This window comes from Camellia sinensis, chromosome 9 (genome assembly GCF_055761805.1).
Source record: "Camellia sinensis isolate YWXY chromosome 9, ASM5576180v1, whole genome shotgun sequence".
Lineage (NCBI taxonomy): Eukaryota > Viridiplantae > Streptophyta > Magnoliopsida > Ericales > Theaceae > Camellia > Camellia sinensis.
In genome coordinates, this window is record NC_138969.1 from 173,551,437 (window position 1) to 173,567,881 (window position 16,445).

Here is a 16,445-nt window from a genome sequence, read left to right on the forward strand (position 1 = left end):
ATTGCTCAAGTCTTTTTTAGACAAATAGAACGTACTACCCAAAGGGGTAGATCTGTGGTTATAAATTTGACACTATTAGAAATATGATCTATTTTTTTTGAGACTGATTATTTACCTCAGTAAAAAAATCACTTTTCACATTAAAAAAATCAAAAAATCACAAAATCACTTTTCACATTAAAAAAATCAAAAAATCACAAAAGTCACTTGACCCAATAGTGTGATTGACTCGACTTGACTTTAAAAGAAATCATGTAAAAAAATCTTGTAAAACTTTACCCAATCGTGTTTGAATCTCACTGTTCACTTTCCACTCTCTCTCGCTCGACTCTCGCGAGATGAAGATTTGAAGATTTTGATCGATTGTTGATGAAGATTTGAAGATTTCGATCTGCTGTTGAGGAAAATTTCGATCGATTCATAATCGAGACTATAATCGGTAAGCTATTTTCTATGTATGAATCCAACTCTTTGTCTCTCTTTTGTAATCTAGCGTGTTTGTTTCATGCCTAGTTGCTGAATTTCTGTGTTGATTTATTCTGAATTTCTGTGTTGATTTCGATCGTTCTTTAATCTGTGTTGTTGATTTATTAGGTGATTCATCTTGTTTTTGCTGATTTAAAGTTATACAGATCGATAGAGACAGGATTTCTGTTAATGATCTTGTTTTTGCTAACTTGTTAGCTTATTTCTGGTGTTTTACCAGATTCCATGAATGAATATTAATCATAGAATATTAATCAAAAATTGATGAATGAATATTCTTAAATAACCATGACAATTAGTGAACTGCAGTTCAAATTTCCTCTCAAAATCTTCCCCAAAACACATCAGCACAATCTCCATAATTCTTTGTGATAACTTTGTCATTTGGCTTCTGTACTCTCTCAGTATCTCACTAGTAAAAAGCAAGTACATACACAAATAATGAACACAAGTTCAGTAGAGGTGAAAGAAAAATTTTTGGGTGGGTAGGTGAAAGAAAATATTGAAAGGTAAACATAAAAAACAAAATCATGTTATTCTGCTTCATTTCAAATGTGAAGTCTGCATTGACATATATGCATAAAGGCAGGAACAATGCTTGAAATCTAGGAACTCTAAGAAAAGAACAAGTTTCAGAATTCATTGTGACTTGAAAGTATGAAACAAACATACATACAGATATGAACCTCGTGACAGAGTTTATATATTTCTTAATATTTGAACTACATTACAAATTTAAAGAACTACATTACAAATTTAAAGAGAGAAGTCCTTTTAGAACTATACAAATTTGAGTTCCTATGTTGACTCCTTTGACTAAGCAATCTCTGGATGATACTTATTTGTTTATTACTTACTTGTTCATTCATTTTCTTTGATTGATCAGTAACACAAGTTCACTGATATTAATATACTAGAATTGAATTTCTTCCCTTTGCTACCCAAATACCATCCAAATGTTCCCATCTTAGACAGATGACTAGAAATTGTGTTTGAAGATGATCTAAAACAAGATGACCTTCAATATTAGAACATAACCACTTTCCAGGTGCCTCCAGAAAAGGTCCCACAATTCCTTTGGTGGAGGAAGGCCCTGCGGAGTTAAGTCTACGGCAAGTAGTTTCTTTTTCCAGTGTAATGCCATCACTTCAAGACCAAACATCTAAACATCCCAACATCCTAATATTTAAAAATAAATAAATAAAAATGATTCAAGATATTTAAAACTCTGTACTTCCCTCTGTTTCTTCAGAACCTCCTTATTTGTATGTAGTAACATTCTCAATGCTCTAGATTGACCTGCCCCTTACTAATGAAAAACCATCACTCAATATTTAAATAAATAATTAATTTAAGTAATAATAATAATTAGAAATGAACATATCCAAGATGAGGATGTTGATTTTAAAATTAAAAACAAGTGATAAGCACAAACATGTTGAACATAAATGAATAATGACGTTGACAAAAACTAACCATATTAAATTAACAGCTAAAAAACATCACCATTTTACATTGTTGGTGGAAATTTAACAGAAATCCAACTATTTCTCCTGTGATAGCACTTTACATAAGGACATTATTGCCACCCTAATTAGTGATTATAATGTAGAAAAATGGATACCGTAAGCGACCTGAATGCAACTGCATGTGGCTTTCCTAAATTGTATCAAACATGTAAGTGTTAGTTAATCATTGGATTATGAAACCAAATGCAGAAAACACTACCTGGAGAAATACCAGCACTAATTTGCTTGGAGGCCGAGTATATCTGTTTTACCAACGACATTCACTTTATAAACCATTTGCCAACCCAGAAAAAATATACCAATAAAGAATATAACAACTAATGATGTTACAAATCCAAGGCCTGCACCTGGAAAGGCAAGATTATAAGAATCAAAAAAATGGAAAGGTTAAAATGATAAATAATGTGCTTTTTGCGTTATAGGTTCTAGTCTTTCTCTATATATATTGATTTGAGTTAGGTTGAATTTTTGTTTGTGTCTAGGCAAAAAACCTTACAACATTTGATATTTCTTGTTTTCAATCAATTCCAAAAAATAGTTTGAAGATGGATCTCCCTCTTTGTGGCTGTTGGATTGCATAGCCTGATATATATGATATCTGTCTTTTCTTGCTCTATTATGTGATTGGTTTTCAACTGTTTTTACCTCTGTTTTCCAGCAAAAGTATTTTTACTATGGAGATTTGTTGGGCTATAAAAACAACAGCAGCAGCATCCGTATCTTCATTTCCAATTAATCAGTTTTGTAGAATTTCCAGTCATTTTGAATTTTGTTTCTGAAATCCATAGGTGAGAACTTGAATTGTACAAATTTGCAATCTTTTTCACTAGTTTGAAGCTAAATTGTTCCAATTTTGTTATGGATTTAGAATTAGTATTGGGAGCTTTCATTGCTCAAATTCAAATTTGTTTACACACTAACATTACACTTTTCATTGATTGGTTCTTTTTGAAAGTAAATGTAGGACCATCTCACTCATCCACCAATGGGAAAGTGTGTATTGTTCACATTAGGTGAACAAATTTGGACTCCTAGAGACAACATAGTTTGAATTCTCTCTCTCTCTCTCTCTCACTCTCTCCCTCTGTGCGCTGAAATTGTGAAAATAAGAGAAGGTTCAATTTATCTCATCCTGTAAAATGTCTGTTCAAATGGATTTTTCTTTTTAATTTTTTTTAAAGATAAGTTTAAATGAATTTTAGAATATCAACATTTTGTGCAATAATGTATGAGCTTGAAAGTGACAATTACAAACCTACTGCACCCTCAGTTAAATATTTGTCAAGAAATTTGGGAGCTAATGGAAAAGAGTTGGGAGTGCAACCTACAACAAATCTGGCTTGAGGTTAATGTGTGTTCTGATATTCTTGCAAAAAGGCCCTTGGTATGGATGTTGGCAGTGAATATCTGGTAGATGAGCCCTCTGTTTTGGCTATGGCTTTAGAAAGTGACATGTGGGGGATTGGTTCCTCTCATAATGTTATTCTGTAGTATTGGCTTGTGCCCGGATTTTACCAAAAAAAAAAAGAAAAAGAAAAAAAGAAATGGGTTTTGCTTGCTGCCCATGTTATACACATTTTTGTAGGATATGCATCGTATTCTCCACTTAAATGCAAATACAATCAAAGAATTATGAAGTCAAAACTTGATTGAAATGAAATTAATGAAAAGTTGGACAAACAGAAAGGAGTGTTTTTTTCTTTTTTCGTTATGATTTTCCGTAGTAATGTTATACGGTTTATCTAGTAAGTCGAGTTAAAATTGAAATAAAAAGATATTGCAATCACAGTTTAAACTATTAAATTACCACAACGAGACCATTATAGTGATTCATTACAGAAATTCTAGATCCAACACAAAGGGAAGTGGTAGTAGTAAAGTGTATTGTCATTGATTTTCAATTTTTTAAAAATATCTACTTGGAACAGGGATGTGCTTTCGTGAGGGAATTTGAACTCAATAATACCTCTATAACAGAGGATTGTAGCTTTCAATTCATGTTATCTTTAACATATTGATACTCAGTTTATTTAGCATTTTTTAAGATATGCCGTAAAATGAAAATGATCGTATTTTTTGTTAATCAATGAAACAAGTTCATTTAGAAGGAAACGTTTTTTTTATTATTGCTATCTGTCTTTTCTGCAGTAATGTAGCCAAATTTAGGGGAAGGTTTTATAGTTATGAATACTATAGAAAGACATTAATGTAAAGCTTTTACAAAGAAGTTTGGCTATTCTCGATGGGAACTTTCTTCTTCTTCTTCCTCTTCTTCTTTTGTCGGATTTTTATGTGAAGGTTAACCAAAAGGAGGGCTTAGATTTATTAATCTGGCACTGTAAGCAGATGGGGAAGCAAAAGGCAGGAATGATGGTTAATTGATTCCTATACAAATCAAGTCCTATACAAGCAGAGACAAAGAAGATATCTACACCCCTGCCTTTATTCAGAAGTTTCTATAAAATCCAAAAAATTGATCTAAATAGGGGCTCACCATCTCTGACATATATTAGACATATAATAGATAGGAAGCCAAAATAGCCATCTTCCAACAAATAATCCACATAACACATAAGGAAGCCAAAATCCAAGCCTTCATTTTCCTCTTGCCTACAATAGCCATCTTCCAACAAAGAAGGTCTCCAACACTAAATCTTTTGAATACCTCATTCTTGCTTAAATCTTTTGAATAATTTTGAAATGTGCACGTGAAAACGGTGAGTGCTCTCAACTTAACCATACATAGGTGTTTTATGTATACATGATCTTTTGTTTCAATACACTTTAATCATTAGATTATGCTTTTAGTTACACTTTTTTTAATAAGACTAGAATTAGTGATTTCACACTAGTACTTTCTTGCTCTAGATGACAGATTTGTTTACTGTGAACTGAATCAGAAATGTTTGAGTGGTTTACTAATTAAATTGTCAATCATCTTTTGTTCTTATAGATTTTTTGGGAGAGCTCTCTTTTGATGAGAGTGTATGGTCCTTATATATTCTTGGTGTGTAGAGGTTACACTACCATCTGGTGTGTTATGATATGTTTTACTGTACTTTCTTAAAATAAAGGTCTGATCCATTAACTTGATCATACTCCAACTCTAATTGATCCTTTTTTAATAGATTGGCATTAGACAAGGTACAGCCAGTCTGCTTCAATTAACATATATGAATGATGTACATCATGTGTTGGAAATTTTTTTCATATTCCACTAGTTTAAATTGGTTAATGATGGATATTTGAAATGTTGTGAATTTCAATCTCTCTCTCTCTCTCACGCATGCTGAAGTTACAACTTCTCACCGATGAAAGATTGTTGACTGTCCGTAAGCCTTTCAAGCTCATCTTTCACTTTCTGTCTGGTGTACTTTTCTTTCACCTTTTTTTTCCACAATTCTGTTAGCTTTCGGTTTCCTTTTCTGCACTAGTTTCTTTGATTTGTTGTGGTATCTAGTAATTGTGTTAGATCTGAGAAAGATTTCATCTGAAATTCAGATTGTTGTGTTTGGGTTTATGATATTCATAAATGAGTTCAAACTGCAGGTTCTTGAAAGCAAGGAAGTTTGATATTGAAAAAGCAAAGCACATGTGGGCTGAAATGCTCCAATGGAGAAAAGATTGGTGTTGACACTATTATGGAGGTAATGACATTGGACATTTTGCCTTGGGTTTGTTGTGTGGGCTCTCCATATTGTTTTCTGCCGCGGATTTGAATTAATCTATGCTTTACTTGTTGATTTTTTTCATCAGGATTTTTAATTTAAATAGTTGAATGAAGGTTTGAAGTATTACCCACATGGTAATCACGGTGTAGATAGGGAGGGAAGACCTGTCTATGTTGAAAGATGGGAAAAGTTGATCCAAACAAACTTAAACAAGTTACCACAATGTTACACCTTTTTTTTGTTCGACGGTAACAAGATAGTCGCTAATACATATTAGCATTTTTCTTTGTGTTTTGCGACGGCAAAATAGCGGTCGCCATAAGTAGTTTAGACGGTCGCAAATAATTTGCGACTGTTGCATTGCCGTCGCAAAAAGTATTTGCCACCCCCACATTCGCGACCTCCATTTGCCGTCGCAAAAGGTTTTTTGCGACTGTATTTTTATTATTTGCGACGGCTTGTAACAATCGCAGAAACTAGTTTTTTTAGAAGTGGAGGTAGTTCAAAAATAACACTCCATTTGTTCAGAATGTCCATCGTCTTGTTTTAGAAATGAGATTTGTGGTCTTTTGCATAGTTGAAGGACTTCTTGAATTTATAAACTATCATTAGGACTTAATATGTTACTGTGAAAGTTAACTTCTTCTTCTTCTACTTCTTATTTATTTATTTATTTATTTACTTATTTACATTTCAAATATGTGAAATTTCACACTATTAGAATTTAAAAATTTTTAATTTTTAATTCAAAAACTATGTGAAATTCAAAAACATTTCTTAGAAAAATTTTACAATTTCAAATCCTATAAGTGTAATTTTTTTTCTTTCTCATTGTAAAAATTGACAAATGCTATTTCCACTCCTAGATACAAGTGAGTAAATTTCATTTGCATTTGTGGCTCTATTACCTCATGTCTAGACAGAGAAAATGTAGTAAAAATAGTAATTATGTATAGCATTGCTCATTTTATCAATTGAGTAGTTTACTTTCTTTCTTTTGTAGATCTTATTGAGTAATTTTTAAAAATATAAATTTTATTAAAAATGGATGTATACATAAAAATTTGACATTTTAAAAATAATAGTTACCATATAAGCGTGTTGACCACTTCCATAGATTTGTATTTGTACATAAATAAGGGTAAAAATGTCTAAATTTTTTATAAAATTTTGAAACAAGGATTAGTCTCCCAAATAACTTATATAATGATACATTATTTAAGAGAGAGAGCGAGAGAGAGAGGAAAAAAAAAGAAAAAAGAAAAAAGAGCAGCCATGGGACTTAATGGAATGCAAGTGCATGTAGAATTCTCACAAATTTTTCCTAAAAAAATATAAAATAAAAATAAAATAAGGAATTATACTTTTAACCCGCCATCAGAAAGTTGTACAATAGACCAACTTGTTTCAAAACGAACATTCAAATAAAGTTACAATTTACTTCACTACCATCGAGCAACAAGCTCAGTAATTGTAACATCATTTGTTGAAACCTGTGTTGATTTAGTTTTAGATTGATCTGACTTTGTCATTGTATTACTCACACGACAAATTGCCTTGGCCTTGCCTTTCTGGCAATAAAAATGCAGGATACGAAGGCAATGACAGACTAAACAAGGAGCTAATGGGCATGCTAACAACTAATAGCCATGGTTGGTCTGTCTGCTGCATTTTTTTGAACGCACAATAAACCAATATGGATGCATCTCATAATCTCACTTTCTGGACCTGTCATCAATGTTGAATCCACATAGCTAGAATTGTGTATTTTTTCTCCAACACTTCCATGCCTGTAAGAGTTCAAAGAGGTGAATATATGGTAATAAAATTTAGATTTATAACTTCACCAACCATGCAATAATTTGAATGGTAGTTGCTTTCATAACCTCAACTCAGAAACTTCTTTCCCCCCCTGTTGAGACTACCTATAAGAAATTTGGTATTTCAAATAATTGGCAATCTATAACTACTATCTCTTTTGGCTCAAGCTCATTGAAACTCAAACTTTCTGAAGAAAGCTCTTCTTTTTAGTTGCATTCATAAGTCATTAGTCCCACCCACCCCCTAAAAAAAATTAAAGAATAGAAAAGAAAACACTTATACTTACATAGCCTAGAAGGTCGTCGTCATTCTCCATATCACGGAAACAAAAGATCTTCTGGCCGCTTAAAATTTTCAATAGAATCACACCAAAACTGAAGATATTTGACTTAACCAAGAATTGTCCACGTTGAAAATAGTCAGGAGGCATATATCCACTGGCATGTTATTGTCCATCATATTATTTTCAATGATATGATCTATTTGCATGATATAATCAGTTTGTTCAACTTGTTCATAGAGTATCTTTTGTTTTTTGTTTAGTATTTGGATTGGTGAATCAAGATAAATTCTTAGTTTGTGAAGGAATTACTTACATGGTACCCATGATTCTACTTGTTGTGTAATGGGAATGATCTAATGCGATTAGTCTTCCTGTGCCAAAATCTGAAATCTTAGGATTCATTTCCGCATCTAACAAAATGTTGCTAGCTTTGAGATTGCGATGAATAATCCGAGGTTGTGAATCTTCATGAAGATATAGAAGCCCTCGAGCAAAGCCTTGTATAATGTTGAAACGTATTTTCCAATCCAAATGTGCACGTTTGGCATGATTTTCATAATCATACAAAGTATGTGTTCAAATATACTTTTATCATATAAGCATCACATGTCAAAAAATTATATATACTTGAAAAAGTAAAAGTAGTGCACTGTACCAAATATGAAATGATCAAGGCTTTTGTTAGGCATAAACTCATAAATGAGAAGTAATTCTTTCTCTTCCAAGCAGAAACCTAAGAGACTACCCAAATTCTGGTGACGAAGCTTAGTCAGTAACAAAACCTCATTCTTGAATTCTTCTTGACCTTGTCTAGAATTACCAGAGAGCTTTTTCACAGCAATTTCTTCCCCATCTAGAAGCACACCCTATGTTTTTGTGAGAATAATTTAAGAAACAATGTCATATGCAACATTCATTTCACACCACAATTTTGACAATTCATTTTATTTATTGTAACTGCATGAGTATGCATCTAGTTATCATGTAAACGGGGCCAAATCCACCTTCTCCAAGCTTATTAGCATGTGAGAAATTATCCGTTGCATCTCCAATTGTTCCGAAGTCAAATTGCAAGGATTCGACAGATGGCATTGAATTGTCATCTTTAGAGGAAGTATAGGAAATAAATAACTAAATTGAACTATGTAATGGAAATACATCATGATATTAAGAAAGAGAGGACACTTCCAACTATATGTTACTCAAATTCTCCTATAATATTTTCTTAATGAAAATAATTTCCAAAATAACATAGTGATAATATTAGCTCCAAAAACAAGTATAAATGGTTGAAGATTTAACCTACTTTCTGTAGCCTCCCCTGAAGACTTGACTTTCCTCGTTATCAAATAGTTGCCAATGAAGATGACAAGAATCACCAAAATGGCTGCCAAAGTAATTGTAGTGATGAATGTTACTGATGTTTTTCTCTTCTTCCCTATGAAAACCAAAAACATTTTCTGACTAGGATGGTGAAAAATACTGAATTTGAAATTGCTCTTATGTGGAGATAAAGCTAGTATTCCTAAAGATTGGCCAGATTTTGACATCACTGCTAATACCGGCTACTAGTACATTAGTTTCAAGATCGTAATCAAACATAGAAGAACTTTTTCTACCAAAAACATTTTTTTTTTGAAAAAATCAAATGAAACGTAAATAAGAGTGTATGAGTGCAATTCTCGTGTGGTACTGTACCTGAAGATGGCTGTAAGGGAGCAGGAGGCCCGGTGGTGTTGATGGTTTTTTTTTCTGTGGAAGCAGAAGGTGGCAGGGAGGGAGGAGGGACTACTTCATAAAAAGGTACCAAGTGATACTGTACGGGGAGCAAATATTCCGGCAAGCCCGTACTCCTTTCTTCCGAATTTCGTTTATGTCCGATCACCTGCGCGCAAAGAATGGTGAGCTACCCGACGGTGTGTGGCCGGAAAAACCCTCCGACGATCAAGTTAGCACACACCTTAGGATAGAGGGAGAGAGAGAGAAGTGTTTTAGTGTAAGAACTTCCTTACAGAGTGTTCATCCGTCGCGTATGGGGGGCGTAGACATGCTTATATACCCTCTGCGCCCCATATCTACTCCCAGTCATCCCCTGACACGTGGCTCCGCTATCCCATCTGTCAGCATAAACCTTGCTGAACATCACCTAATCTCAACTGCCTGCCTTCACAGCTGGAGCTCGGCAGCCGAGCTACTCTATCCGTTGCCGTGTCGTGCTTCATGTCCAAGCACTTCACTGGCTACACCCAAGGAGGACCGGGCTAGGCGACATCTCGGCAAAGCCCAGCCCGAGGCACCTCCTGTGGCCGGCCTTTCTGCCGGTCAAACAGTTATCTCGGCTGACCACACCTTTCCGGGCGTCGGTCACTCAGCTTGTCTTGCTTCGGCCATCGCCCGATCGAGCAGCTCGGTCCAACCGAGCAGCTTCTTTACGGTCTGGGGCAACACACACTCGACCCAAGTTCTGCCTGGCCCAAGTTCTGGCAGCCCATCTCTTGGCGGATAGTCAATCATCTCGGCCCCATGCACCGTTGGGCTCTCAACCTGCTCGGCCGTTACCTCGGCCCGACTCCAGATCATAAATCACCCTCTCAATTGCCCCTTAATTCCGTTCGCGAAAGCGTGACTGGGATTACTCACTTCGACCGAGATAACATTTCTCCGGTCTCCAAGATGCCAAAGGGCGACCGGGCTAGTTAACAACTGTCTGCAAACTTGCCCGGTTATACTCCTCGGCTGACATCTGTTCCTTCGAAAGTAGCTCGGTTGGCTCTTCGACTCTTCAACCCGTCGTTTCAGTCCTGACGTTGCCATAAATGGGGACACGTGGCGGGCTGCCATTGGTCATCGAGCAGCCAACCTGCCATTTTTGCCAGAATTTGAATTTGGGCGGTCTCTCGTGCTTACATATGCAAGACCCCCCTTATATCATTTCTTCCTACTGCTTCTTCTCTACCTGACGATTCAGAGCTCAAGCCATTTCCTCAGACTCGACTTCCATTCCTCGTGCTTGGAAGAACAGCTTCAACCCTTCACAGGTAAGATCTTCGATCCCTCGAGTTGCTATTTTCTTTCATATTACACACATTAGGGCACAAAAACGTAGCTCTTAGGGCATAGGCCATAGAATCCGTCCTAAACCTCCCACTGTTCTTGGTGTTCTTCATCTTCATGAAGAACACTGAAGAACTGGGGCGAACCGGGCTCCTGGTCCTCTTTTGATCCAAAAAACTAATCTAACCGAGCAAATAACAAGTTCATCTCAACCCCAGCAAAAATCGAGATAACAAAAGGAAATGGTCGCTCAGCCGGGCTAATATCTGGCCTGCCTGGGCGACCGAGCTCTTTAGTTAGCTTAGGAGACCGAGGTGGTTTGACACCCTTAACGACCGAGCTAAAAACTAGCTCCTTCCGCGCGACCGCGCTCACAATTACACTTGCCCTCCTTTTCCTGCAGAGTCCAAGGGGACCACTGTCCATTCCTCAGGTTCTCAAGACCGAGCGATTAACAATTGCCATTGTGCCAAACACCTCAGCCGAGCTACCACAGTCCGGCCACAAATGGGGAAATTCCGCTTCCTAGTGGATACTCCGGCCGCGCTAGCTGCTTTCAGAGAGGAGTACGGCATCCCGGCCGACGTCCATCTCGAATTGGCAGAAGAGGAGACAACACCTTGGGGCAGACTAGACCAATGCCCCTTCACCGTGCTCTCAATTGTCGAAGGGGGCCTCCGTTTTCCGCTCAACCCACTTATAACCGAGTTCCTCCGCTGCACCGGGCTGGCACCCACACAAGTGTCCACCAATACTTATAGAATAATCAACGGCATTCACGAATTGAACAATCGGCTAGGCACCAACTTAGGTCTAGCCGAGATATTGAGGCAATACACAATGGGCCACACCGGGGACGGCCTGGCTTATTACTTAAAGATAAGGCCGGGCAAGGACAAAATTATAACCGGCACCCCGGATAAAGATCTTCACGACGACGATTTTTTCTGGGTGTCGGGCAATTACGAAACAGCCGAGGTGCCGGGCTGGTTTATAAACAAGGACTTCGGTTCTTCATGTAAGCCACTCAAACTTGCTCGGTCAGCCTAACTCTTTACTCTGCAGCTAACCGGTTTTCCTGTTTCTTTTGCAGCAATCCAAGCCTTGCAAGCCAACTATCAATTTCCCAACGTTGAGGCAATTCGGACCGTGCTTCGGTATTCCTACCGAGATTGCAACGATTTACTCGGCTACACCCCGACCTACAGGTATTCTGCTCCGCGCCGGAGTAGAGTAACTGACTTCCTCAGAGCTCCTTCGCCACCTCCAGACCCAACCCTTCCCGACGTTCCCTTAATCCGGTTAACAGACGAGCAAGAAATGGCCAAAAGAAGTCGAATTAAAAACCTTCTAATTGCAACCTCGGCCGAGATACCGAGTGTCGTCGCTCGCTCCCCGGCTGCCGGTCAATCGAGTGCCGCCGTGGTTGCTTTAGCTTCTCCAGCCGCCGGGCAGTCTGGCCAAGAAACACGCCGGGCTGGCAAAAGACCACGGGCCGATCCCTCTGCCGAGCTCATCACCGAACTGGCAACCGAGCAACCGGTCGACAGGGTCAGCTCCATCCCAGCATGGCGGCCGCAGCTGAAGCACCGGGGAAAAGAGATCCCGGCAAATGCTTCGATCAATGGCGACAAGGAGCACTTGCTTGCCTTCGATCTCTCGAAGGCTTTGCTACTTCCCAGCGATGTGGTTGGAAGCGACCACGTCCCTGACACCCGGCTGGTCAAATCCGCCGTGAAGTCCATGGCCAGGGTAAGAAGTTCAATCCTCTGTTTCAATTTTCGCAAGTGTTTGCACGGTTTCTTCTCTGATCAAATTCTAATTTTGCAGGCCATCCAAAAGCAGCACCTGGTCATGGAGCGCATCCACAGACTCCGGCAGAAGGCCAACGACACAGCCAGCCAGGTCGAGAGCCTTCAAGCCGAGCTAGGCCGGGCTAAGTCATCCCTTGAGATGGCCAACGCCGATAATAACCGACTGCTCGGTCAGCTGGATGCGGCCAAGAAAAAACAAAATGAGCTCCATACCGAGGTGGACACCCTGAAGAAGTCGAAGAAGAAAGCTTGCCGGGCTGCCAACAACGCCGGTTTTAACGAGGCCGAGCAGAGCTACAAGAAGCAAGTCTTTGCAACACAAGACATCTACTTCAAGGCCGGCTGGAAGTCCACCTGCGAACACCTCGGCCAGGGCTCTGACACCGACGTATTTGCCAACCCTCCTCCAGCTTCGCTACCGGTCTACCTCGTGCCTTATGCAAACGACGTCTTCAGCGCTTTGCAAGCTGAGGCCGCGGAAGGACTTGAAGAGGGAGACGGTGAGACAGATTCTGAGGCAGAGGAGGCCGAGGTGCAAGAGCAGCCCGGCAATGATGAGCCCGGTGCCCAAGATGCAAGTCCAACCATCAACCTTGATGCTGATGCTGGCGAGGACGAGTTCACCAATCTCTCCCCCTTAGTTTAGTTTTCTTTTCTCTTTTGTATTTTTGTTTTCAACGCTTTTGATGTAACCGGGCTATGTCCCCACCTTTTGTATTGATTTTCTTATCAATGAAAAAGCCAAATTTTGCCTAGTGTTTGCGCGGTTGCCATCAATTTCATTTTCAGCAAAGCACCTCGGTATAAGTCTGTTTGAACAAAACACCTCGTCGACCGGAATTCATAACTCGGTTGAAGTACTTAAGCAGAGCAAACAAATTCATAAACCGAAATGACCATCTCGGTTGGTAATAACAAAGTTTGAACAAATCTTCAACACTTCCAACCGGATTAGATCATCTCAGTTGGGAATCTGAAGTTGGACAAAACACCAGCTCTTCCAACCGGAGTAGATCATCTCGATTGGGAATCCGAAGTTGGACAAAACACCAACTCTTCGAACCGGAGTACATCATCTCGGTTGGGAATCCGAAGTTGGACAAAACACCAACTCTTCCAACCGGAGTACATCATCTCGGTTGGGAATCCGAAGTTGGACACATCATCTCGGTTGGGAATCCGAAGTTGGACAAAACACCAACTCTTCCAACCGGAGTACATCATCTCGGTTGGGAATCCGAAGCTGGACAAAACACCAACTCTTCCAACCGGAGTACATCATCTCGGTTGGGAATCCGAAGCTGGACAAAACACCAACTCTTCCAACCGGAGTACATCATCTCGGTTGGGAATCCGAAGTTGGACAAAACACCAACTCTTCCAACCGGAATACATCATCTCGGTCTTTAACAACAGTCCAAGTGCTAAAGCGAAATTACTTCTATAAATTGACAGAAAGAATTACATGCTGTAGTGCAAGCCAAAAAATTTCTTTGCACAAGAAAAGAAAGCAAAAACTTAAAAATAATACAATTTCAAGTTGGCCGCATTCCATGGCTGGGGTATTGCTCTTCCCTCTACATCCTCCAAATGGTAAGCCCCCTTGCCCGCCAGACCGGTGATCTTGTAGGGTCCTTCCCAATTTGCCCCTAGTTTGCCTTCTCCTAGCACCAGGGTGTTGCCCATAACCTTCCTCAAAACCCAATCACCAACCTTGAATGGTCTGGGGTGCACCGTCTTGTTGTATTTCTTGGAGAGCTCTTGTTGGTAGGCGGCCACATGGATGAGGGCCTTCTCCCGATGCTCTTCCACTAGGTCCAACTCCAAGGCAATAGCTTCGGCATTCAGTTCGGGTTCGAAACTCTCGCTTCTTAGGGTGGGCATGCCAACTTCCAGGGGTATGACCGCCTCCATGCCATAAGCCAAAGCATATGGAGTTTCCCCGATAGAACGTCGCGGGGTTGTTCGGTATGCCCAAAGGACGCTGGGTAATTCCTCAGCCCATTTTCCCTTTGCCTTTTCCAGCCGTTTCTTCAACCCATCCAGTATAGTCTTGTTTGATGCCTCGGCTTGACCATTGGACTGCGGGTAAGCCGGGGTGGAATTGTAGAATTCTATCTTCAAATCTTCACAAAATCCTCTAAATAGGCGACCGTCAAACTGGGTGCCGTTGTCAGAGATCAAAATTTTGGGGACACCAAACCGTGTGACCACGTTCTGCCAGACAAACCGCTTCACGTCTTTCTCTTTGATGGTTGCCAAGGGCTCAGCTTCAACCCATTTCGTGAAGTAATCTGTGGCCGCAATAAAGAATTTCCGGTTGCCCGGTGCTGTTGGCAGTGGCCCCACTATATCTAGCCCCCACATGGCGAAGGGCCAAGGACTGGTGAGAGGAAGAAGTTCCCTAGCAGGCTGATGGATCTGATGGGCGAATTTCTGGCATTTTTCGCACTTGCGGACGTACTTTTGTGCGTCGGCCTGCATGCACGGCCACCAGTATCCTTGCGAAATAGCTCGGTATGCCAAAGGCCTGCCCCCTATGTGGCTGCCACAAATGCCTTCGTGAATTTCGAATAAGAAGGCCTCCACACTATTCGGGTGCACGCACTTTAGATAAGGACCAGTGAAGGACTTCTTATACAACGCGCCAGATGGAGAGAGCCAAAACCGCTCTGATTTCACCTGGATTTTGTGTGCTTCTTTCTTGTCAGTTGGAAGCGTCCGGTCTCTGAGGAACAAGATCAAGGGGTCCATCCAAGAAGGACCCAGCGCGGCGCAGAGTACATCCGTCTGCCCGGCGTCTTCAATGCTTGGCCGCGGAAGAAAGTCAATCAACAGGGGGTTTGGAGACGTACTATCTACCATGGAAGCGAGGCCGGCCAGTTCATCAGCTCGGCTATTTGCTTCCCGGTCAATCTGTTGGACTCTGATTGCCTCAAACTGCTTGATATGTTCCCTGACTAGAGCTTGGTACTTCGCCATCCTGTCGTCCTTTGCTTCGTAAATCCCAGAGACTTGGTTAACCACAAGCTGGGAATCACTGTACACCAGGAGTTCGGTAGCCTTCATTTGGATTGCGCTTTTGAGCCCGGCGAGAAGTGCCTCGTACTCAGCCTCGTTGTTAGATGCTGGGAAGCCAAGCGTGATAGAATGTTCAATGGTTAGGCCATCCGGGGAGATAAGAACGATACCTAGGCCGGCACCATGACGGTTGGACGCTCCATCAACAAAAAGCTTCCACATTTCCCCGACAAAAAGCTTCCAGCAGTCGGATGGGTCCTGAGAGCTGCGAAGGGCAATGGGATCACAACTGCTCGGCTGTGCGGTTTCATGTTCTGTGTAAACCGGTTCCAATTCAGTCCCCCTTGGTGATTCGGTACCGGACTCAGCAAGTTCTGGAATGCTCAAGTCCGTGGGCGAATCATCAAGTTGCGGTGGTAAGCCGGCCGCAGGTTCTGAGCTGTGTGGATCCATTCCTTCCCCCCTTGATGATTCGACACCGGACTTGGCAAGTTGATCTGTAATGCTCAAGTCCGTAGGCGAATCATCAGGTTCTGAGCGGTGTGGTTCAATTTCTTCCCCCCTTGGTGATGCGGGACCGGACAGAGTGGATGGGTTGGTGATACACAACTCTGTCATCGCATCATCGGGTGGTATAACCGTGCAAACTGAGGGTGCGTCACAGGTGCGCGCAAACTCCGCGTCGCTACTACCACCAACTAGTTGTATTTCGGATGGTCTTGCGTGCATCTCATCATCTGCCACGGTAATATCGACCGGGCAAACC

At 40.5% G+C, this 16,445-nt stretch overlaps 1 long non-coding RNA gene and 1 pseudogene across 1 annotated transcript; one reads left to right on the forward strand and one right to left on the reverse strand.

Moving 5' to 3' along the window:
- The first annotated feature begins 220 nt into the window (after positions 1-220).
- On the forward strand, positions 221-6,340 carry LOC145798859 (uncharacterized). The gene is made up of 3 exons (XR_014340640.1): positions 221-439; positions 5,565-5,662; positions 5,772-6,340. It is a non-coding gene; the product is annotated as an uncharacterized LOC145798859 (long non-coding RNA).
- A 604-nt stretch (positions 6,341-6,944) lies between these two features.
- LOC145799918 (cysteine-rich receptor-like protein kinase 14) overlaps positions 6,945-16,445 on the reverse strand; it is a 172,583-nt pseudogene continuing 163,082 nt past the window's right edge.